We start from the raw sequence: 13570 nt of genomic DNA on the forward strand, positions 1-13570 counted from the left end.
TGAGGTCATGCTGCGAGCATGTGTCATTGATTTCGGAAATGGATGGGATAAGTATTTACCACTAGCTGAGTTCTCATACAATAACAGCTACCATGCGAGCATTAAAGCTGCACCTTTCGAAGCATTGTACGGAAGGAAGTGTAGATCTCCCGTTTGTTGGAGCGAGTTGGGAGATAGTCAGTTGACAGGTCCTGAGATTATTCAGGAGACAACTGGGAAAGTTCTACAGATCCAGGAACGATTGAGAACGGCTCGGAGTCATCAAAAGAGTTACGTCGATGTTAGACGGAAGGACATAGAATTCCAAGTTGGTGACAAAGTTATGCTTAAAGTATCACCTTGGAAGGGTGTTGTACGAGTTGGGAAATGAGGTAAACCGAGTCCTAGATATGTTGGACCGTTCAAGATAACTGAAAGAGTTGGACCGGTAGCTTACATATTGAAACTGCCACAAGCTCTCAGCGGCATACGCGACGTTTTCCATGTATCCAATCTAAAGAAGTTCCTAGCAGAGGAGAATTTGATTATTCCTTTAGAGGAACTATGTATCGACGACAAACTTCATTTCATTGAGGAACCTGTCGAAATTTTGGGTCGTGAGGTCAAACAATTGAAACAAAACAGAATTCCTATCGTTAAAGTTCGGTGGAACGTGAGAAGAGGACCAGAGTTCACATGGGAGTGTGAAGACCAGATGAGGATGAAGTATCCGCAATTGTTTCTCGAGGAAACTACTTCAGCGGACGTTCACTAAAATTTCGGGACGAAATTTTCAATAACAGGTGGGTAATGTAACAACCCTGCTTTTTCCGTTACTTCCGTTAACCTTCCGTTAGTTTATTTAACGGTGATTATTTGACTTTTATGTGTTTATGTGTAATAAATGCATACTTGATCTTTGGAGGGTTACAATAATTAATATGGGTTGATATTAATTCAAATAAATATTTCGGATAATGAAATACGATAAAAATGATACGATTTTGATAACTGCTTTTTGAGCAACGAAACGCTCGGGTTTATTTTAATAATTAATTTATTAATTATTAACCTTTTAAAAATAATTAATTTATTGGATTTTTAATAAATTAACGTTTGGTTGCGTTTAACGATCGGTTTAGCGTTTCGGGCCTTCGGTACGTTTAAACGGCACTTGAAACGAACCACACTTTGTGAGCAAGCAAGCCAAAACATAATATAAATCAATTTTAATAATTATATTATATAATTATTATGTTTTAAACATACTTTCAATTTATTAGAATTTATATAGATTAAAACGCGAGAAATTGACGTTTAACGTTTCGGTTTGCGTTTTCGGCTAACGACACCTAACGGGTTACACAATAAAACTTCTAGGTAGATAAAATAAGTCCATGGACTCCCTTATGTACCCCTTTGGTCGAATTTCCCAATCCATGGGCATTCCTTGGATTTAATTTTGGCCCGATTAGTTAAATGGTCCACCTAGCCTTTTAATTGAGCCCTAAACCCAACTTAAACCCTCATTTAACAAAAAATAAAGCAAGGCTTCTTTCCTCCCTCTAAAATCACGACTAGGGCAGCTCAAAATCAGCCCCCATCATCGATTTTATCATTCTCCTCAAATCACCAACGAATTTTGCTTATTAGCTCTTGCATTCAACACGAAATCGATTGCTCTTATCATCCTCTACGCGTAGCTACTAATTAATTATGATTTAGAGGTATATTTTCATAAACCCTAACTTCTAAAATCTGATTTTATTGATGTTTCATAGTTTATGTTGTCAATTGCTCAAGTCTATACGCGTACGTGTTAATTGTAATCGCTATATTGATTGTTTGATGCGTTAGGGTTTAAAAATGAATTTGTTTATGCATGATCAGAAAAATTAAGTTTTTCAAATGTTAATTATTATGTTATATTCAGATTCCTTGCAAAAAACTATTGAGTTTAGGCTTTGGATTCGCTTGATTTCGTTTCCGGATGACCAAGTTATGCTTAATTGAAATTAACGTTGTGTTTTTATGATTGATCAGAAATCTGGAATTGATAGACAAATAATTGGCATGTGAAACTTATACCACTGGAAATATAATTTAAAAACACTCAATTTAGACTAGGATATCATGTCGTTTGCTTATGTATAACCCGAGATATGCTTGAATTAGTGTAAAAGTAGTTTTATACAGCACTTGCATGAAAATAACCTTGTATGATAAAATGTGGTAACTTCTGTGATTAAAGCTTTGCATATTTGAAATTTAAACAAAAATTAATTCACCTTTCATGTAGATATCATAGGCTAATTGTATCTAGATCTTCGGATAATCGCGTGCGAATGTGACTAGCTAAACTAGAATCGAATCTATAAATTGCTCTCTGTTTTATACTCTTTGGATTGTGTTTATTGTTTGAGCATGTAAGCTTCTGGAATATGAATTTTAACATGATATGTGACTTATTTTTTGTTTATGTCAATCTCTGAAAACTTATGCATTGGGCACAATAGAGCCGTACTTTATGTGGATTCTGATTTGAGTTGAAAAACTGAACATCCAACTTTCATGAATAAACTGTACAAATTGGCTAAACAAAAGTTGCTAGATTTTTTATATGTATTACTTTGATTGTCCTTGAACTATGGCCACTGGTCTTGTATCAATTGCATGTCCCTAACTCCGGTTATAGCCAAAACAAAATCAGTGCGCGGTCAGAAACTGACTGGGCAAACCCAAAATGTACCCCTTCTGATTCCTGACTTTTAGTTATCGTATGAGTCCCTGGCCAGACTTTTTGAAATTGATTTTAAGTATATTTATGATCTGGAGTTTTCCATGTTTACGTGAATTTTGTACTCTGAGATATTGTGCTAAGTATGCTACGTGTTCATGAACTTTGTGCACAACGATAAACTGGAATTGTGAAAATGATTATTCATGACCCGAAACGTATTGTTTGATTTAGGTTTGACATGTTGACCAACATTTGACATGAAACTACTGATGTTGACTTTATTTGACCACATTGACCAAGTTTGACTTTCTGTTTGACTATTGTTGACTTTGTTTGACTTGCATGAACTACTTGACTATATGTTGACTTTTACTTCGAAACGCGTCGAGTCTAGCAATAAGACAACTTATACTATGAAACCACACTTATTTTAGATACATATATTGACCAACCTAAATACGTATACTTAGGTTGCATTACTCGGCTATAAACCGTACAAGTTAATTGTCCACTTTTCAATCCAAGCTTTATTCAAAGGTGAGTCTACAGTCCCGCTTTTTACATGTTTTCAGGGATGAGAATACACGTTGTTATACTTACATTTTCAAATGCTTTTGTATTGACATGAGTACTATATATGCATATTGAGTTTGTTCAAAAAGCCTCTAGCTTGAATACTTTTAATACCATCGGTGTAAGCACAATTTAGATGGACGGATCCGTTAGGTTGACAACCTCGCCCAAACAATATTAACCGTGGTGCATTTACTTTGAACATTAAATACATTTGAACAAGTGTATAACATTTTAGGAGGTAAAGGCGGGTATAGTGGCTTCTATACTTGGGTCATTGCTAGTATTCAGGTGCTCATATTATGCAAACATTTTACGACTTTGTGTTGTACTTGTAAAATCTCGTGGTCAAGGAAATTAAACTATTTTTCTGATAACTGTTTTTCAGATACTATAAAACATTATTTAAAACTGTGGTTTATGAACAAATGAGATTGAAACTTGACATGGTATTGTCTACAAATATTTGAAGCTTGACATGATAATGTCAACAAACTTTTGAAAAGGGACATGGTGTTGTCTACAAACTTTTAACATTATACCTTGGTGGTCTTCTACTAATAAACGTTTTCGGAATATTGTTTCTTAAACATACAGTATTGTTTACCTAAAACCTGTAGATTCACTCAACATTATTGTTGATCCGTTTTGCGTGTTTTATTCTCAGGTATTAATTGCTTCCGCTGCAAATTGTTGCCGTTACGTAGAAGTCAAGCCAAGCACTGGGACCAGAGTTAACGTTCCATCAAAGGGATTTTTGACGAGGTGTTACACGTAAAGGCATGGGTATCCCCATCAAACTAACCATTTTTCTTTTTATTTGTGCAGGTCGCCTACAGTCCAAACAAAAACACTTGGATTGTTGATAGTGGGGCATCCAGGCACATGACAGGAAACATGTCTCTGTTGAATGATGTTAAATATGTTAAGGGTGGACCTGTTTCTTTTGCTGGTTATCAAGGAGGGTTTATAACTGCTCAAGGGATGATTTCAAATTCTTCGGTCAGTTTTGAAAAAGTGAGCTATGTAAAGGAAATGTCCAATAACCTGATGTCTGTCTCTCAAGTGTGTGACAAGAGGCACAAAGTTTTATTTGATGAACAGCAGTGTTATATCATGAGAAAAGATTATAAAGTACCAGATGATATGATTCTTATGATGGCACCTAGATGTCAAAACTTGTACATTCTGGATATGTCAAAGGCTTATGTGAACTCAGCTACAGGGCATCAGGCTTTTGTGTCCAGAGCTTCTGAGCAAGAATCAATGTTATGGCATAAGAGGATGGGTCACTTGAGTTTTAGGAAAATGAACCATTTAGTTCACAATTGTTTAGTCGAAGGGGTAAATGTTAAAGGGTTTCAGGCTCCTGATGGTTGCGTGCCGTGTAAGAAGGGGAAGCAAGCTAAGAAACCACATAAGGCTAAGAAACCACGGAGCCGGTAGCACTATAAAATGAAGTGTGAACCACGGTGAAATGTCCCATTCATATTGATTATAAACGTTCCATATTAATTGATTCCGTCAAGAGGTTTTTACCTCTATATGAGACATTTTTCAAAGACTGCATTCATTTTTAAAATAACCATAACCTTTATTTTATCGATAAAGGTTTAAAAAGCATTACGTAGATTATCAAATAATGATAATCTAAAATTTACAATTTACACACGACCATTACATAATGGTTTACAATAAGAATATATTACATCAAAAATAAATTTCTTGAATGCAGTTTTTACATAATATCATACAAGCATGGACTCTAAATCTTGTCCTTATTTTAGTATGCAACAACGGAAGCTCTTAATAATCACATGAGGATAAACATGCTTAAAACGTCAATAAAAATGTTGGTGAGTTATAGGTTTAACCTATATATTATCAAATCATAATAATAGACCACAAGATTTCATATTTCAATATACATCCCATACATAGAGATAAAATTCATTCATATGGTGAACACCTGGTAACCGACATTAACAAGATGCATATAAGAATATCCCCTATCATTCCGGGAAATCCTTCGGATATGATAAAAACGAATTCGAAGTACTAAAGCATCCGGTACTTTGGATGGGGTTCGTTAGGCCTAATAGATCTATCTTTCGAATTCGCGTCAATTAGTAGATCGGTTTACTAATTATTAGGTTACCAAGCAAAAGGAGCATATTCGGCTTCGATCATTCACCCATATAATGTAGTTTCAATTACTTGTGTCTATTTCGTAAAACATTTATAAAACTGCATGTATTCTCATCCCAAAATATTAGATTTTAAAAGTGGGACTATAACTCACTTTCACAGATTTTTACTTCATCGGGAAGTAAGACTTGGCCATTGGTCGATTCACGAACCTATAACAAATATGTACATACATATCAAAGTATGTTCAAAATATATTTACAACATTTTTAATACGTTTTAATGTTTTAAGTTTATTAAGTCAGCTGTCCTCGTTAGTAACCTACAACTAGTTGTCCACAATTAGATGTACAGAAATAAATCAATATATACTATCTTGAATCAATCCATGACCCAGTGTATACACATCTCAGGCTAGATCACAACTCAAAGTATATATATTTTTGGAATCAACCTCAACCCTGTATAGCTAACTCCAACATTACTGAATATAGAGTGTCTATGGTTGTTCCAAATAATATATATAGATGGGTCGATATGATATGTCAAAACATTTGCATACGTGTCTATGGTATCCCAAGATTACATAATATATTAGAATACATGTATAATACAATATAAGTTAGCTAGGATATGATTAATATAAATTTGTTACCAATTTTCACGTAGCTACAACAAAGAAAAATATCCAATCTTGTTTTACCCATAACTTCTTCGATTTAAATCCGTTTTGAGTGTTTCAAGTTGCTATGGTTTCATATTGAACTTAAGTTTATGAATCTAAACAGAAAAATTATAAGTTTATAGTCAGAAATACAGGTTACAAGTCATTTTAGTAAAGGTAGTCATTTCAGTCGAAAGAACGACGTCTAGATGACCATTTTGGAAAACATACTTTCACTTTGAGTTTAACCATGATTTTTGGATATAGTTTCATGTTCATAAGAAAAATCATTTTCCCAGAAGACCAACTTTTAAATCAAAGTTTATCATAGTTTTTAATTAACTAACCCAAAACAGCTCGCGGTGTTACTACGACGGCGTATATCCGGTTTTACGGTGTTTTTTGTGTTTTTAGGTTTTAAATCATTAAGTTAGCATATCATATAGATATAGAACATGTGTTTAGTTGATTTTAAAAGTCAAGTTATAAGGATTAACTTTTGTTTGCGAACAAGTTTAGAATTAACTAAACTATGTTCTAGTGATTTCAAGTTTAAACCTTCGAATAAGGTAGTTTTATATGTATGAATCGAATGATGTTATTAACATCATTACTACCTCAGGTTTTGTGGATAAACCTACTGGAAATGAGAAAAGTAGATCTAGCTTCAAAGGATCCTTGGATGGCTTGAAAGTTCTTGAACCAGAATCATGACACGAAAACAAGTTCAAGTAAGATTTCCACTCGAAATAAGATTGTAATAGTTATAGAAATTGAATCAAAGTTTGAATATGAGTATTACCTTGTATTAGAAAGATATCTTACTGTAAATAAGAAAGATTTCTTGAGGTTGGATGATCACTTTACAAGATTGGAAGTAAGCTAGCAAACTTGGAAGTATTCTTGATTTTATGAAACTAGAACTTATAGAATTTATGAAGAACACTTAGAACTTGAAGATAGAACTTGAGAGAGATCAATTATATGAGGAAAATTGAAGAATTAAAGTGTTTTTAGGTGTTTTTGGTCGTTGGTATATGGATTAGATATAAAGGATGTGTAATTTTGTTTACTTGTAAATAAGTCATGAATGATTACTAATATTTTTGTAATTTTATGAGATATTTCATACTAGTTGCCAAATGATGGTTCCCATACGTGTTAGGTGACTCACATGGGCTTCTAAGAGCTGATCATTGGAGTGTATATACCAATAGTACATACACCTAAAAGCTGTGTATTGTACGAGTACAAATACGGGTGCATACGAGTAGAATTGTTGATGAAACTGAACGAGGATGTAATTGTAAGCATTTTTGTTAAGTAGAAGTATTTTGATAAGTGTCTTGAAGTCTTTCAAAAGTGTATGAATACATATTAAAACACTACATGTATATACATTTTAACTGAGTCGTTAAGTCATCGTTAGTCATTACATGTAAATGTTGATTTGAAACCTTTAAGTTAACGATCTTGCTAAATGTTGTTAACCCAATGTTTATTATATCTAATGAGATGTTAAATTATTATATTATCATGATATTATGATATATTAATATATCTGAATATGATATATATACATTTAAATGTCGTTACAACGATAATCGTTACATATATGTCTCGTTTCGAAATCCTTAAGTTAGTAGTCTTGTTTTTACATATGTAGTTCATTGTTAATATACATAATGACATGTTTAATTATCATTTATCATGATTAAACATAGTGTAACAATATCTTAATATGATTCATATGTAATTAGTAAGACGTTGTTATAACGATAATCGTTATATATATCGTTTCGAGTTTCTTAATTCAATAAACACAATTTTATGTATATAACTCATTGTTAAAATACCTAATGAGATACTTACTTATCATAATATCATGTTAACTATATATATAATCATATATATGTCATCTTATAGTTTTTACAAGTTTTAATGTTCGTGAATCACCGGTCAACTTGGGTGGTCAATTGTCTATATGAAACCTATTTCAAATAATCAAGTCTTAATAAGTTTGATTACTTAACATGTTGGAAACACTTAATCACGTAAATATCAATTTCATTTAATATATATAAATATGGAAAAGTTCGGGTCACTACAGTACCTACCCGTTAAATAAATTTCGTCCCGAAATTTTAAGCAGTTGGAGGTGTTGACGTATCTTCTGGAAATAAGTGCGGGTATTTCTTCTTCATCTGATCTTCTCATTCCCAGGTGAACTCGGGTCCTCTACGAGCATTCCATCGAACCTTAACAATTGGTATCTTGTTTTGTTTAAGTCTTTTAACCTCACGATCCATTATTTCGATCTTTTAACCTCACGATCCATTATTTCAACGGGTTCTTCGATGAATTGAAGTTTTTCGTTGATTTGGATTTCGTCTAACGGAATAGTGAGATCTTCTTTAGCAAAACATTTCTTCAAATTCGAGACGTGGAAAGTGTTATGTATAGCCGCGAGTTGTTGAGGTAACTCAAGTCGGTAAGATACTGGTCCGACACGATCAATAATCTTGAATGGTCCAATATACCTTGGATTTAATTTACCTCGTTTACCAAATCGAACAACGCCTTTCCAAGGTGTAACCTTAAGAATGACCATCTCTCCAATTTCAAATTCTATATCTTTTCTTTTAATATCGGCGTAGCTCTTTTGTCGACTTTGGGCGGTTTTCAACCGTGGTTGAATTTGAATGATCTTTTTGGTAGTTTCTTGTATTATCTCTGGACCCGTAATCTGTCTATCCCCCACTTCACTCCAACAAATCAGAGACATGCACTTTCTACCATAAAGTGCTTCAAACGGCGCCATCTCAATGCTTGAATGGTAGATGTTGTTGTAGAAAAATTCTGCTAACGGTAGATGTCGATCCCAACTGTTTCCGAAATCAATAACACATGCTCGTAGCATGTCTTCAAGCGTTTGTATCGTCCTTTTGCTCTGCCCATCAATTTGTAGATGATAGGCAGTACTCATGTCTAGACGACTTCCTAATGCTTACTGTAATGTTTGCCAGAATCTTGAAATAAATCCGTCATCCCTATCAGAGATAATAGAGATTGGTATTCCATGTCTGGAGACTACTTCCTTCAAATACAGTCGTGCTAACTTCTCCATCTTGTCATCTTCTCTTGTTGGCAGGAAGTGTGCTGATTTGGTGAGACGATCAACTATTACCCAAATAGTATCAAAACCACTTGCAGTCCTTGGCAATTTAGTGATGAAATCCATGATAATGTTTTCCCATTTCCATTCCGGGATTTCGGGTTGTTGAAGTAGACCTGATAGTTTCTGATGCTCCGCTTTGACCTTAGAGCACGTCAAACATTCCCCTACGTATTTAGCAATATCGGCTTTCATACCTGGCCACCAAAAATGTTTCTTGAGATCCTTGTACATCTTCCCCGTTCCAGGATGTATTGAGTATCTGGTTTTATGAGCTTCTCTAAGTACCATTTCTCTCATATCTCCAAATTTTGGTACCCAAATTCTTTCAGCCCTATACCGGGTTCCGTCTTCCCGAATATTAAGATGCTTCTCCGATCCTTTGGGTATTTCATCCTTTAAATTTCCCTCTTTTAAAACTCCTTGTTGCGCCTCCTTTATTTGAGTAGTAAGGTTAGTGTGAATCATTATATTCATAGCTTTTACTAGAATGGGTTCTCTGTCCTTTCTGCTCAAGGCGTCGGCTACCACATTTGCCTTCCCTGGGTGGTAACGAATCTCAAAGTCATAATCATTCAACAATTCAATCCACCTACGCTGCCTCATATTCAGTTGTTTCTGATTAAATATGTGTTGAAGACTTTTGTGGTCGGTATATATAATACTTTTGACCCCATATAAGTAGTGCCTCCAAGTCTTTAATGCAAAAACAACCGCGCCTAATTCCAAATCATGCGTCGTATAATTCTATTCGTGAATCTTCAATTGTCTAGACGCATAAGCAATTACTTTCATTCGTTGCATTAATACACAACCGAGACCTTGCTTTGAGGTGTCACAATATATCACAAAATCATCATTCCCTTCAGGTAATGACAATATAGGTGCCGTAGTTAACTTTTTCTTTAACAATTGAAACGCTTTCTCTTGTTCATCTTTCCATTCAAATTTCTTCCCTTTATGCGTTAATGCAGTCAAGGGTTTTGCTATTCTGGAAAAGTCTTGGATGAACCTTCTGTAGTAACCAGCTAGTCCTAAAAACTGGCGTATGTGTATTGGAGTTTTCGGGGTTTCTCACTTTTCAACGGTTTCAATCTTTGCTGGATCCACCTGAATACCTTCTTTGTTCACTATGTGACCGAGTAATTGAACTTCTTCCAACCAAAATGCACACTTTGAAAACTTAGCGTATAGTTTTTCTTTTCTCAGCAACTCTAGCACTTTTCTCAAATGTTCTTCGTGCTCTTGATCATTCTTCGAGTAAATAAGTATGTCATCGATGAAAACAATGACAAACTTGTCAAGATATGTGTGATGACCCGGGAATTTCCGATCAAATTTAAACATAATCTTTATATAATTTCGACAAGATAAGCAAAGTCTGTATTATTGAGTCTCAAAAATTTGAAATTTTATTCACGTAATCAATTACCCTTTTTACTATGCTCGATGATTCACGAACAATTAATTATAAATGAATGTGTGTATATATATATATATATATATATATATATATATATATATATATATATATATATATATATATATATATATATATATATATATATATATATATATATAAATACTATTATAGGAATGTTTAAAATTATAATTTAGTTGTAATTTAAATTTAAATATTATTAGTTATTATTATTATTATTATTATTATTATTATTATTATTATTATTATTATTATTATTATTATTATTATTATTATTATTATTATTATTATTATTATTATTATTATTATTATTATCTTTATCTAAAAATATACTATTATCATTATTAACAAGGTTACTAACAATTATCATCTTTATTATCGTTATTATTATTATTATTAGTATTATTGTTATTAATAATAATATTGTTATACATTTTATGGTAACCATTATAATCATCATTAGTAATAATATTATTATTACAAAAATTAAAAACTTGTATTATTATTAAGTGTATTATTATTATTATTATATTATTTATAAAGTTAATTAAAATCTAATAATATAAATATAAATATATATATATATATACAATTACATAAATACAGACGTATAAACTCATATATATACAGTTTCATTTACAGATTATAAATATATATAGGAGTATACGATTTAATATACAAACAAATACTAAGATTTCGTATTCTGTTTCATCTCACCATCACACTTTTTCTAATTTGATTCTTGTCACCAATTTCTGTGCTAAGATTGGAAATCAAACAGATGTAGCCAAAATCAGTTGGCAGCTTCTTTCTACTTTTTATTCTTTATTCATTCTTCTGTTCTTAATTGGTATCTTCTGTCAACCATCTTCATTATAACAAGAAATTATATCAATAGACGGAAATCATTCTATCCTTCTCCTTCTTCTACGACAAACCATCGGTTATAATCATTACTTCATCACCTTCTATTACCATGTAAACCATCACTGTACACCATTGAAAACCACATATAAATCGATCACATTTGCTCATTGTTGCAGACTCTACTACTGTTATACATAATGTTTCTGTTGAGAAGACCCAACCCAAAATGAACCACTTCAACTGCCTTCATCATTTTTTTTTCCGCTCTTCTCTATCAACTAACCATAAACCATCGTCACCCATACCAAACCACCACCTCATACTTTCATCCGCCTTTTTTTTTTACTTCTACTAGCAAGTACTAATACTGCACCTTGCTTTCTGTCTCAAACCGTCGTGAACCACCACCATAACCATCGCTATATTAACAGCTTCTGTTTTATATTTTTGCTTCGACACATGCTGCATCTACATGTTTATCTACTACGATGTGAATCAAGTATAAAGGTAGATTACAAGGTGTCATTTTATATAGGAATAATTAAGGTAATTAAAATTATTTCAAATGGGGCCAAAAAGGGAGAAGGTGCTCAATCAATGGACAACGTATCATTTTCATTACCGACATTTACCAAATACAATCCCAATTTTTTTAATTATCTTAACCCCACTTCAATCATAGAATACACTAGTGCTATCCTTTTTGTTTTAATATGTGCCGACACATTATAAAGCCATTAGAATTATTAAAAGGCCACGATTATTTTACTTGCTGTGGATCGGGACTAAAGAGAAGAAAAGAAACCAACCAAATCATTTGTATTAATTTATTCGATTGCTTTTACCACCTAATACAATTCGAGCGACTACTGCTTGCATTATGTGGAGACATTTTACACGAGTAAATGCTTTCCCATTTACAACCACCATTGAATAAATCAATGGAAAGAATTATTTCGGTTTCCTTAATACCCCACATTGAGAACACTGCACCATCTATTCGTCTTCTTTTCAACCGAGAACCAACTTGTGATAATGTTTATATAAAGCTAAGGATAGTGGGATACATTATTAGGGTAGGGTCGATGAGCTGGGAGTTGTGTTACTCAACAAATAAACCGAAGCTTTAAATTGTAAATGGGGCCATGAATTGAGTGCATAAGTGGGCCACGTTCTTGTTTTGCTAGTGAGCCGAAAAGAAATGGAGCATGGGTGTATGAATGATAATTATGATATAATGCATGATTATGGGTAGGTGATAGATGATTAGGAAGCTGGTTATGATAAAGATTGATGATGTTGATTGATGATGATGAAGAAGAATACAATTGATGAAACGATCCTGTGTTGCCTGCTTATTGATCGAACCAAACCCCCAGATTTAATCAATTGCTGCTGGGCTTATAAATCCATAGAGCATGATACTCCTTGTTGGGCTACTATAAATCTGTTTCCTACTGGGTCGTACTGTATCATCTGGCCCAATTCGTTTTTCAGACCCAACAGGCCATATGTATATATATTTCTTGCTGTTTATAACTAGTGTATCATTACTACTACTATATTATGATTTTAATTATTATTATTATGTGATTTAGATGTTGTTAATTCTATGATTATGAATTCAAATGCTAACTTAGATACGATTTAAATGAAGTATTAGGATTAGTATTATCATTAATATAATTAAGTTATTATTAATAAAATTATTATTATTAAAACAGTTATTATTATTAAAATTACTACTGTCACTATTATTATTATTATTATTATTATTATTATTATTATTATTATTATTATTATTATTATTATTATTATTATTATTATTATTATTATTATTATTATTATTATTATTATCCTTAATCTAGTAATACTACAATTATTTATTTTACAAAAACAACATATGTATATATATAAAAATATATTTTTACTTAGTTATACAAATATTACATATATTTTGTTTTAATTAATATTATTAATATC

Source organism: Rutidosis leptorrhynchoides, chromosome 8 (assembly GCF_046630445.1).
Source record: "Rutidosis leptorrhynchoides isolate AG116_Rl617_1_P2 chromosome 8, CSIRO_AGI_Rlap_v1, whole genome shotgun sequence".
Classification (NCBI taxonomy): domain Eukaryota; kingdom Viridiplantae; phylum Streptophyta; class Magnoliopsida; order Asterales; family Asteraceae; genus Rutidosis; species Rutidosis leptorrhynchoides.